This window comes from Sceloporus occidentalis, unplaced genomic scaffold (assembly GCF_023333645.1).
Source record: "Sceloporus occidentalis isolate IW3139 unplaced genomic scaffold, rSceOcc1.0.p SCAF_175, whole genome shotgun sequence".
NCBI classification, from domain to species: domain Eukaryota; kingdom Metazoa; phylum Chordata; class Lepidosauria; order Squamata; family Phrynosomatidae; genus Sceloporus; species Sceloporus occidentalis.
This window is the reverse complement of record NW_028317155.1, coordinates 1647582-1660652: the sequence shown is the minus strand read 5'-3', so window position 1 is coordinate 1660652 and position 13071 is coordinate 1647582.

Sequence of the window (13071 nt, the reverse complement as noted above, 5' to 3'; positions counted from 1 at the left end):
GTGCATAAGACTCTGCTAACAGGATGACATATCTGCTGCAGGGATCACCAGCAAAACAACTCATCTCAATGTACCCAGTCCTAAATTGCTTTTATTCTCTAGCCTGCAATATGACAATTATTCTTAGTACCAAAAATGCATCTGTGCAAATCCCACTTACAGGACACACTCCTCTCGCATTTGTCTATGGATTCCAGCCATTGTGTACATTTGTTTTTTGGTGTTTGAGTTAGTAACAATGACATCTTACTATATCTTACTACATTGTGTGCATTTTGTAGTATATATATATATATATATATATATATATATACTACTTGCACCCTCTGGAAAGGGGGTTGTGAAAACTGTATCTTCCACAATCTAGGCATCTACACATATAACTGGGTGTGAGAGTCCCCTTTGTGTTCCTAATGTCAACTAAGATATATTTTGAATTTTCTTGTTTTTTGTCTCTACTGGGAAAAAAGTCACGGTGTCCATGAGCGCTAGTGTGGCTATAATTTGTTCTGGATTCCTATGTTTGACTTTCTGACACCATTTCATACAGGGCATAGACGAGAACTAGTTGGAGCATAGGCAAAACAGTGAAATGGTAAAAAACAGGAGTTACAGCACTATCATGTAGTTAGTCTTTTTGTCTTTTAACACACACAGGTACTTGTTTCATATTTACACACGTCGTGCAAAGGCAACCCATAGTGGCCAAGGGTCACACTGCTCTTCCAAACCGCCCCCCCCCCAGCATTTACCAGAATTGAGATCAGTGTTAATGGAATAGAGATAAGTGCTTTGTTAGGGCAGTACAATTATTAGGGTGATAGGTCCACCACCTGCCTGGTGCCCATATGGTCAAATATATATAGTGGTGTCTCTTCTGATACAGATCTTTATATATTGCAAATGAATGCTGCAAAAACAAATGAAAATGTCATCTGAATCAATTTTGCGTGCCATGCATAAGTATACATGCTTGCACGTAATTGGGTGTATGTATAAGTGAGAGTATGTATACATGTATTTACATGTGTGTTACAGAGTAGATTCACCCAGTTTGGTATTCTCTTGTGGTATTTACTATGAATTATAGAAAGCTAATCACTGGGTAATAAACACGCACATGTGTATTCATTGCCAGTGCTTCCTGCAGGTGCAGTTAAAAGGTATATTGTCAGGTCAGTGTATATGTGTACTTAATCACAACACTTCTAACCGAGGCCTTCTACACACTGCGACTGAATTCAAAACATGGGATGTAGGTTGAGTGTGTTCTAACTGTGTATTGGGAATTGTATTTTGTGACGGGACCGACCTGTACCCCGACTGGGTACGCCCGCCGAACGTTGCTTCCTTCGCCCCATGGCCACCGGGGCACCAGAGACTAACCCCTTCGCTGTCTGTGGCTAGCCGAAACTGAGCTACACAGGGTGGCTATCGTCCTGAAAAGGACAATACGCGATCATAGCAGAGAACACAGCTCTTCAGGAACCTCGGCCGTACTGTAGTATACCGAAGTATAGCAATACAGCACCCTACCGCCCTAATAAGGGCAGCACCAAGGCTTACCTCAATAACAAGACAGGACTCGTAGTGAGGTAAAACAGGAACTCCCTTTATTTGGGAACACAGGGGCATTTAAACAGTACAAGGGATTGAGTTACGTCCAATAGACACACAAGGGAATTGCGTCCAATAGACACAAGGGAATTACATCCTGCCCTCCTTTGCATATGACTGAGCATTAGCCCTCAGCCCAGTAGGGGGTCTCTACTGTAGTCTGTGTAAGGAGGGAGGGGCAGGACATGTGGCACCTGGACAGGGTAGCAAACAAGGGGAACAAAATCACACACCATAATCACAACATATACTGGGAAATAGGTATCACAAACAATAATTATTACAGACGGTACCGATTAACCCGGGGCCGTCACATCTCCCCCCCATAGTCCGGCAGACCCGGCTAGACCCCTAACGGGTCGGCTTGGGGCTGTCCGGGAAAGATAGGTGGGCATTAGGTTGTCTCTGCTCCCCAGTCTTTGGAGTGTGGCGCTCTGCACCCGGGCCCATAGTCTGTAGGGAGAAGGCTGGCACTCAGGCCCCTCCAGAAACCCATGGCATGGAGGCCTCTGTGACAGTCCCCTAGCTCGATTGCTCCTACAAAGGTAGCGCTTACCCGGCCAACGTCTGCCTCTCCCGGTGCGTATACCATTCGCTGGAGAGAAGTGCCGACTGCCCCTTCTCCCTGGAGGGTACCCAGCCTCTGGGGAGGGATGCCGCCTGCACCCCCTCCCTGTTGCTCCCTCTGCCGCTGGGGAGATGAGCCGACTGCCTTATCTCCCTGGAACCCTGTTGTAGGTGCTGTGCAGAGGCCAGAGGTGCTCTGCCCTGTTGCCAGCGCTTCTGCTGGGGCTAAGGGATCTTCGGGTCCGGCCTGCAGCTGGGGGGAGGGAACGGTGTCCCTTGCTATCATCTGCTGCTGAGGAGGGAGGGCAGGTTCCTCTGCTCCCGGGATAGTGGGCTGCCGCTGGGGAGACTGACCAGCTGCGCCATCTCCCGGGTCCTCACTCAGCCGCTGGGGAGGAATGCCGCCTGCACACCCTCCCTGGCTCTCCTTCTGCCGCTGGGGAGATGGGCCGGCTGCCGCATCTCCCGGGATATCTGCCAGCCGCTGGGGAGGAGGGACGATACCTTCAGCTCCCATCATTGGGATCAGCCGCTGGGGAGCGAGGACCGGTTCCTCCGCTCCCGGGTCTGTGAGCTGCTGCTGGGGAGACTGACCAGCTGCGCCATCTCCCGGGTCCTCACTCAGCCGCTGGGGAAGAATGCCGCCTGCACCCCCTCCGTGGTGCTCCTTCTGCCGCTGGGGAGATGGGCCGGCTGCCGCATCTCCCGGGATATCTGCCAGCCGCTGGGGAGGAGGGACAATACCCTCAGCTCCAATCATTGGGATCAGCCGCTGGGGAGCGAGGACCGGTTCCTCCGCTCCCGGGTCTGTGAGCTGCCGCTGGGGAGACTGACCAGCTGCGCCATCTCCCGGGTTCTCACTCAGCCGCTGGGGAGGGATGCCACCTGCACCCCCTCCCTGGTGCTCCTTCTGCCGCTGGGAAGATGGGCCGGCTGCCGCATCTCCCTGGCTATCTGTCAGCCGCTGGGGAGGAACGCCAGTTGCCCTTCCTCCCATGATTGGTGACGGCTGTTGGGGAAATCCAGATGATGGGGATGTAGGCGGGGCAGGGCAGAGGTCAGCAACTTTCTGCCCTGTCGCCAGCTCTTCCGATGGTGGGTCCCTGCTAGCAGGTGGGGACCCTTCGCTGTGGGACAGGTAGACACCAGCAGCATTCTGCCTATTGCCGGTGCTTCAGCCTGAGCGAGGATTGCTGATGCAGGACAGATGTCAGCGATGCTCTCTACAGGTGCCAGCGCTTCTGCTGGTTGGTCCTCGTTAGCCGGCCGGGACACCGTGCTGGGGGATGAGCAGAGGCCAAAAGCACTCTGCCCTGTGGCCGGCTCTTCTGCCGGTCTGGCATTTTGCGGTGCTGGGCAGGGGATCGCGTTGCTCTGCCCTGGTGGGTCCCTGCTAGCAGGCGGGGACCCTTCACCGTGGGGCAGGCAGAGGCCAGCGGCACTCTGCCCCGCTGCCAGCATTTCAGCCGGAGTAGGAGGGGCGCATGGTGCTGGGCAGAAAGCAGCGTCCCTCTGCCCTGTTGTCAGTGCTTCAGCTGGAACTGCAGGATCTGTCGACTCCCGTGTCATGGAAAGGCCGCCTTCCAGCAGCCCTAAGTATTCCATCTCCAGGCACCATTCCCTGTAGACTAGCCCTTCTAAGTCAGCTGCCAGGGTCAGTTCTTGGGAAAGCGGCAGCATTTCCTCGCGGTCCTTGTACAGGTCCCAGAACCTATAGCTCTCCGAACTACCAAAGTCGTCTTCTGCTTCAAAAGCTTCCCAATCTAAGCCAGGGACATAGAGGTCCTCACCTTCCGGAGAATAGTGATTTCCGGACCCCCACTCCTGCTGGGCTGCAGCCCAATATAATGCTCGGTATAGGTCCCCGAGCTCGAGCTCCTTCACCACCAACTTCTCCAGTGTGGCTACTTCCTCCTCGGTGGGCTGCCATCTCATCCGGCGACGCCGCAGCTTAAACAGCTCCCCGAAGCGTTGTTCTGGGGTAGGCAGGTTCTCGCTTCTGCAGTTGTACCAGTTTTCCATGGCATCTTCCCACAGCTCTAGCCGAATCAGGGCTCTCCATTCCAGCCGTACTTCCTCTGGAATCGGCCCTCCCTGTATCGTCAGGGCGACCTTAACTCGAGTCTCAAAGTCCCATAACGGAGCTTCCCACTTATACTCATCAGCTCCTCGTGACGCATTCCTCTGTAGATCCAGGTCCACCTTGAACTGCCGATCCATTTCCATTACCGTCCTACAGACTGTTTCTGCAGATGGAGTGGCTCCGTAGAATGCCATCCTCCTCTGTAATCTGTTGCGGAACTTCTTCGTTGCCTGTTCCCGACACCGGCTCAGTTCTTCTGCCATAGCTGCCGCCGATGTGGCTGTACCTCCGTGGTCAGCAAGCCTGTTAGTCCCAGTAGTGGTTGGGCTGTCTCTGTACTGAGGAAGCATCCCACCGCTGCCACCAATGTGACGGGACCGACCTGTACCCCGACTGGGTACGCCCGCTGAACGTTGCTTCCTTCGCCCCATGGCCACCGGGGCACCAGAGACTAACCCCTTCGCTGTCTGTGGCTAGCCGAAACTGAGCTACACAGGGTGGCTATCGTCCTGAAAAGGACAATACGCGATCATAGCAGAGAACACAGCTCTTCAGGAACCTCGGCCGTACTGTAGTATACCGAAGTATAGCAATACAGCACCCTACCGCCCTAATAAGGGCAGCACCAAGGCTTACCTCAATAACAAGACAGGACTCGTAGTGAGGTAAAACAGGAACTCCCTTTATTTGGGAACACAGGGGCATTTAAACAGTACAAGGGATTGAGTTACGTCCAATAGACACACAAGGGAATTGCGTCCAATAGACACAAGGGAATTACATCCTGCCCTCCTTTGCATATGACTGAGCATTAGCCCTCAGCCCAGTAGGGGGTCTCTACTGTAGTCTGTGTAAGGAGGGAGGGGCAGGACATGTGGCACCTGGACAGGGTAGCAAACAAGGGGAACAAAAGCACACACCATAATCACAACATATACTGGGAAATGCAGGTATCACAAACAATAATTATTACAGACGGTACCGATTAACCCGGGGCCGTCACATATTTCTTTTGCTATAGATTGTCAGAAATGTGCTGTGATTTCTAAATGCAATAAGCACAAGTTTGGGTGTGTGTATGAGCATACGTTTGTGTGAATGTTGCTGTGTACAGCTGGGTGTGTGAATGTCCTTAGCAAAGTGCAAAAAAAATAAAGTGTATCCATTTTAGAGATGCAGGTGTGCATCAATACTTAAGGCTCTCAAAAGGTTAATCATATCTGTTTTTTGTCTTTGTTTCTTAAATAAGTGTGCACTAACTAAAAAACACCATCCCTCTCGCTTATATTCAGATCCCTCCATTCATATTAGTATTCACAACCTTTTTCCGCCTATGTGCTATTTACTGATCTGTAAATCCTAACTAGCCCTCATTCCTAACCTTGATATTCTTCTTAATCTCCAAATGATCCCCCTAACATAATATCCCTTACCTGTGACATCTCATTGCTCCACCCCAGTCCAACCCTTACCCTTAGGTCTTATTGAAATAACATTCTGTCCCTTATCTCACCCCAATCCATTCTTTGTTTATTTCCCCTTGTCTGGTTATCTCCCTGTATAAATGATAAATGATATTCTGAATGCATCCCAGTGTCAGTCTCTTGGCATATCAAACTGTCAGTTTACCCCTCCTTTCCATAACGAAGACTTCAGACAACATGCAAGGAAAGAGCTGATGTGTGGGGTCCTTCACAATGTTGTCTAGATATTTGAGGGTTTATCATGTGTAATATATTATTAATGATAGATTATTTGTCTAAACATTTGGTAGTAGAAGAAGTGGTTCCATATACCGGTACTTATTTATTTTCCTATGGTGAACAAAGGAACTATTTTTTCAATCACTGGAACAAGCCTTGAACGTAGAGGAATACAGATTCCTTATTTAGTTTAGGAACGTCATGTTTTTCAATAAGACTATTTCATGTTTCACTGTAAGAGCAGTAAATATGTAGAATTTATAGCAAATGATGGTAAGTTTTGCTGCATTCAGCCAATACCTTAAAAGTGTTTAGGCACATTTCTGCCAACAGTAAGCCTACAGGGATATAATAAAAAAACTGCATAAGTAGCCTTGATTCAGGAAAACCATCTTGCTACATAGGTCTGCATGTACAGCACTGCGGAATACAATAGTGCTATATAAATCAATAAACATGTACTATGGATGGAGCAGATTCATGCATGCTACTGGCTGAGGTACCTGGTACAGGTCTCTGCTAATCTTCCACAGATGTTGGTATAAAATAAATATGTGTGTACTTATGAAGCTGAATTCTCAATAAAGTCATTCACACAGTTAAGTGTCCATAAACAGCAGAAAATGTGCACTTTCCCAATTATATCATATAGGTATATTCTGTTCTTATTTTCCTACATACTTACTTAAATAGATATCAATGGGTCAAAAAGTCACATAGGAAAGTTTGTAAAGTCCTATCTCCTATCCATGCCGCCAACCAAACCCCCTAAAATAAGTGTGCTTCTTTGACCATTTAAAATGTTGGAAGGTATGTTTCACTTTGCTGACCTACCCCTAATGTAGTGTCAAAGGTGGTGGATGGGTTCACAGTGTTTAGAGGAACACAGCCCTTAGGAAACCCCTTAGAAAAAGCAGCAGCTCCCGAGCCCTATAAAACTGGATATGAAGGCTGAGTTGTCCCTTAAAGACTAACCACCTAGTAGTGTGCTATATGGCATTCATACTATACAGTAACTTCTCAGGAACAGCCTTCTTACGTCTTAGCGCTTCACCCTCAGAATTTGCACTGTAAATTAAAGAGGCAGTCAGGTGACCCATACTGTCCCACCAATCAATAATGCATATTAAATTACTTTGTCAGTACTATAATATGCATATGTTAAACCTGCTTTGTATTAAAAAAGAAAAGCATTTACCTCAAGGAGAAAACTGCAGCTCCAGAACTGCAGCATAAATGCCCCCGCCACAGTCCAACTGTTCGAGATGGTTCTGGCTGCTTTCAATCATTGAAACGAAAATACTCCCATTGAGAAGGGTCTCGTTAGAGCTTGAGCTTGCTGGCGGAGAGTATACTGCGCATGTGACACGCGAAAACAGTAATGTTACAGTAATTTTGTATAACATCACATTATATACATAAAATATTTTGGAAGCAATATAGCTTCTATACAGAGCTGTCAGTTCCAAAATATTTGTGATTTGCAGTGTGGGTGTTTAAAAAAAAAGAATATCAAATATTAAGTCAACCAAATATGGTTGTGATAGTATACAGTCAGAGTTAAAGATTTGCACTGCAGCTCTACGTTACATTTCTGGAACGGATGGTTAGGTCTTGGAGTGTTACATAAAGGGGAATTCCATATATGTCATTTATTCAATAGGTAGAAACAATTGGAGAAGAAAGATCACTTAGTTTTACAGAATTACATTGATCTGAAACATAAAGCCTCCATAAATCTGCCTATACGATGGTCCTGATAGGTTAATTTCATTTTAATGGTCTTTATTACCACTAAATAACCTTATAAAGACAAGGCTGTGGGGGACACAAAAATCCCAGGGGCAGGGATACCTGTAGGGACACTTTTATTATGTCCAGGATAATTAAAGAGGGTAGAGTCTATTGATAATAAAACCCTCAGCAGCATGTTGAATTTTACTACACACGTGCGCTTAACTACTTTATCTGGAAGAATAATGACTCAATTAAATAAAAGTAGGTAACTTTACTCAATATGCAATTTAGACATCATCGTCCTGATTAACAGTATTGTACACAGTCCATTGTTCGTTTTTTTCACATTTGAACATACCATGCAGGTTATTTTATAGACATACATTTTATATGTTTTTTCCCAACGACTTTGTTTGGTATGATGACTAGTGGGGGAATGAAGATGTTTAAAAATAAAATAAAAATACAGCATAATTTATGTTAATTTGCGTGCTGTTATTTGCACAGATGTGAAGAATTAGAATCAAAACATAGTTTATACCTAATTACAAGTAATCTGCCCTATAACTGCTGCTTTTCTGCTCTTAGAGGGTTCTATGTGTTATTATTTACTAACAGTTTTAGTACATGCCCTGGACCCTGTCCATGGTCCTGACTGTGGTGATTGACTATTTTAGCTGTATCCAGTGGTTGAATGAGGTCCAGGCCATTTGCTATTGACCATAAACATGTGGCATTAATATTATCAGAACAAAAACTTTTCAATAATAACTTTCCACTCCACATATTTCTGGGTGGTTATGTTCAGTTTCCCTCATTTACTACAGTAAAGTACTGAGGTTAAGTATCTGAAACATAACTGGGCACCAGGTTTTTCATATCTAAGGTGACCAGACAAACCTCTTTCAGAGGACTGTCTGCTTAAGGAGGGTGACATGTGTATCCAGCCTTATGGTGAATCCAACGCATATCCATAGTGATGCAGAGTATTAGCAATATTTTCCACCCAAACTGTCAGGCTGCAGGTGATGTTTTAACATTGAGTATCCCATTAACTATATACCTGCAAGTTAGAACTAGAATAAAAGAAAACTGAAATGCTTTAGTATGTGAAGATCCTTTTATTGGGAATCTTTGTACCTGCCCCTTTACTTGATTGCATATAATTAATATTTATGTGTTATCTAATTATATAAGGCAAACAAGGCCCACCGGAAAGTCATTGTGGTGCATTGGGGATACTGCTCTGTTTACAGACTTGACTTTCAATAGCTGAAGCAAGGGCCCGTGTGGAGCAGATAAACAGGCTATGAGAATGCAGGGGAGAAACATACAGAGGGGTAAAGGGGTATAAACAAATGCGGGGAACAAATAACCTGGCAAGTAAATAAAAAGATAGACAGATGGGTAGAGAGAAAGACCATAGATGGGTAAAGATAGACGGATGGATAAAAAGACAGATATATGGATGGATATGTAAATATAGATAGATGGACAGACAGACTAATAGGTTGAGACAGAAGGACAGATATAGATACATAGATAAATTGACTAGAATGTTCATTTAAATTAAGTTTGCTCTAGTTTTCCAAATCCAGTACACCATCATTTATTTTTTTTAGACCTTCAACCTTGACTCAGACGTGTTGTACATCTTGGGATTCTTATTTTTTTTTAAATCTTTATTTTGGTTTTTTTTTACTTGTTTTGGAGAAGATGGAAAATGTCATGTCAATAAAGCTTGATTTGATTGGACTTGATTTTAATAGAAAAATGCACATACCAAGAGAATGGGCCCAAGCAATAAGCCTATAGAGAAAGAGCAGAGGAACAAACAGCATGTAGTGATTAATGAAGCTCTGTTAGGGATAACGAGGCTATTCTAGCTGATACTCTCGTTCAGGTTAATGGTATATACAGTATTGCCAAATGGCTGTGCTCTCCCTAACTGAGCTTGATAAATGTACTCTACAGGATGAGAACAAGAGAAGGAGACACTTTACGCTTCCACAATGGAGATGTATAACATATTAGTTAATAAAAGGATACTATATTTTTATATTACTCAATTTACGTTAAATATCATTCTTATATGTGGTAAAATACATATTTCAGCAGGATAAATGTCAGCTGCCCTAACATTGCAAGTTACTGATTGTAGCATTGTTTTTTCTATTGGTTAAAACCATTAAACGTTTAAATCTGAATTCTGAATTAAAATTATCATTATGTATGAGTTTCCTGTTTTTCCATAAGCAACAGAAACCTTTTCAATAGTCTTTTTAATAAAAGTGATACAGAGCGAAGGGCAGCTCTGAGGAACCTCTGAAAAGCTCTTCCATAAACTAAAATTGGAATGATAAACGATAAATATCACAAACAACTTGAACATATACTGAAGATATAACAAAGTATGTTTAGCAAAGTGGATAACAAATTAAATGCATACAAAAAAAACAAAACAAACCAAAACACAATATCCAAAAAAACATTTGAGATATAGCAGAGAGTGACAGAGAAAAAAACCCAGAAACAATTTAGATGGGATGAAAATAAACAGAAGAATAAAAGAGGGATTTAGAGCTAGTGTTTATGAATTAGCTTTTGTTATGAGGATATGAATATTTATTGTTCTGTTGTGATTAAATGGTAGAGATTTTCTGCTATGTAGGAGATCCTTTGGTGGGTTACCAAAGCAATCCATTTAATTATTTAATATGTAAATGGAGATAAACACTTCCCTTTTTGGACTTTTCATTCATACCAATGGAACCTGATCGAAACTTAGCCATCACAGAGTCATGGGGAATAGGGAACACACATATTCACTACAGCAGGAAGAGAAACAGAAATCAGATGCAGATTTCCAGAAAAGGTGAGCAATAATGTGTGTGTGGGGGGGGGGGGCTTGCATTGTTTTGCTTATCTCCCAATATTCTCCTGCCCTGAAATGATGGGTTTATGTATTAACATGCCTGGAGATGGTAGGATGAGTGGAAATCCACATGGTCAACCTATAAGTAGATATAGAAAACAGCTAACTTAGAAAGCCACAGGCAAGAAGCTGAAAAGCAGACAGACAAAACAAATGCCCCACCGAGCTGCTTCGATTTCAGTATTTTGAGCAACTGCCTTAATGCACTGCAGTTCTTCATACAGCCACCAGGGGTTGTGGAGTATTAAGAATTTTACATAGCAGCATTACATGTTAACTGGTCCCTTTCTGTGCTCCTTTAATAGAGTTTCTGTTGGATTCCCTTTTCATACATGTGTATTAGACAGGCCTGGATAGTGGGTACTGTGCATGATGTCTCTCAAATGTGTTCTAGGCGGCTTAATCATTGGGTCACAATGCTGAACTTGTCCTCTGTGCCACATATCTTCCTCTGCTGATGTGTCACTACTTATAGTGCAGGCAGAGTTGGATAAATAATCAGCTCTGCAGAATATGATAATGCTATATAAAACAATAAATAATAATAATAATTATTATTATTAATAATCACCACTGTTTAATAATAGAACATCAAAATAAAAAAAACTTTGAAGTCTTATCCAATGAAAGTCTCATCCTCACTTTGTATAATTGCTTTAATCCCAGTAATTATGTAAATTAATACTTCAGCTCATATTAAATTATTTTTTTTAAAACATCACACATATGCTATATTGTTAAGGAAGGAATTTCCTATGTCTTTGGCTATTTGTTTTTACATCACTTTGACTGAGCTGACCACACTTCATTGTGCTTCACTATTTAGTCTGAGCTTGATAGTGTTTGCTGGGTGATTCAGCCTCCATCTTCAGCTGGTGCAGCGCACAACAGAGCTTTGGAAGTCACAAATCTAAGACAAATAGTTCAATATTTTATTATTTTGGAAAGATGGTTTATGTATACATAAAAAATATAAATCACTATATTTACTTTCTTTTGGTATGTATTTAAATTTACATTTTGGCTGTGAATGTAGAGACCTTTCATGCTACTACAGATGAACCCTCGCCTTTATAGCTTTCAGCATAAAAAAATAAATTCTGCCTATACCTGTGCTGTGAGCCTTTTGGAATGCGATAAAGTAAATTGTTTAAGATTTTGGGGATTTTTTAAAATTCCAGGAAAGAGGAGACCTGTGAGAAATGGTGGCAAAACTAGTAGATCGAATGAAGTTACTGTTCGAATACCCTCTTTTTTTTTTTTTTTTTTTTTTTTTTTTTAATTCCCCCGATTATCAGAGAGGGACATTAACTTAATAACAACATATAAACCTCTTGATGGGGGGGATAATCAAGCAAACACCAAATAAGTAAAAGTGGCTGACTCTAATGTATACACATACATTTTTCTATTATATATTATATATATATTATAATATAATCCTTTATAATATAAACATAATTACATACAATTATGTAACTGAAGAATATACAATTTAGATGAATAATCTCCTGTAATGCTTTGCAGGTTCTATGGTACATACAAAGTCAATGTTTACCTTAACCCTAGTACATTTTCCACCTGTCTCATCCTCAGGTTCTCACCTTTGAAGCTTCTCCCCACATGTCATTACCGTTTGCCATATGCAGCATCCAGCACATGAAATGTGGATGAACTATTAATTACTAATCACTACTGTATGGGATATGGTACATGCAAAGATAAATGTATCTTTGTTACATAGTGTGTTACAGCTGTACAATAACTTGATCTTCTACATAGTACCGCAGATCTAACTTGTCTAACCAAAGCAACATTTTAAATGGTTAGTTATTATAAATAACAATGGCATTGCATAAAAAGGTATTGCTAATGTACATATGGTTTTAAGACTTTTTGGGTGGGATAATCCATGATGCTTGTGTATTAGTGTGAGTGTTAGCATACTTTACACATTGTTGAGTAACATAGAAGCTGGACACAGGTGATGACAGTCCCTGTGGTGCAGGGTGACCCCCCAGATCTTAGGGGACCTCTAAAGCTTTTCAGCTAACAAGAGGGCTCTCTCAAGCTGGTACTAATGGCATCCTCTGTTAAAGACTGTAATTATGTATTACCAGCCTAGTGTTTATGATATCATTAGCCTATTTTTGACACTCTCTATATGCTCCATGATATAACCACCCATAATTGTCAATTTTGCACATGCACAATTACATGTTTCTTTATTTTTTACTAAAGTCATTCTTTATACAAAGATAAACTTTATATTCATATATAGATGCATTTATAACAGGGCATTACTATTGAGAGGCAGAACAGCCCCTGGGGTGAATAGGGGAGGAATATGTGCCACAGTGACCAATTATTCCTATGTACCCTGCTGGACCCCAAACACAAAGTACAGTACAGCAGAAATGCCATGACAC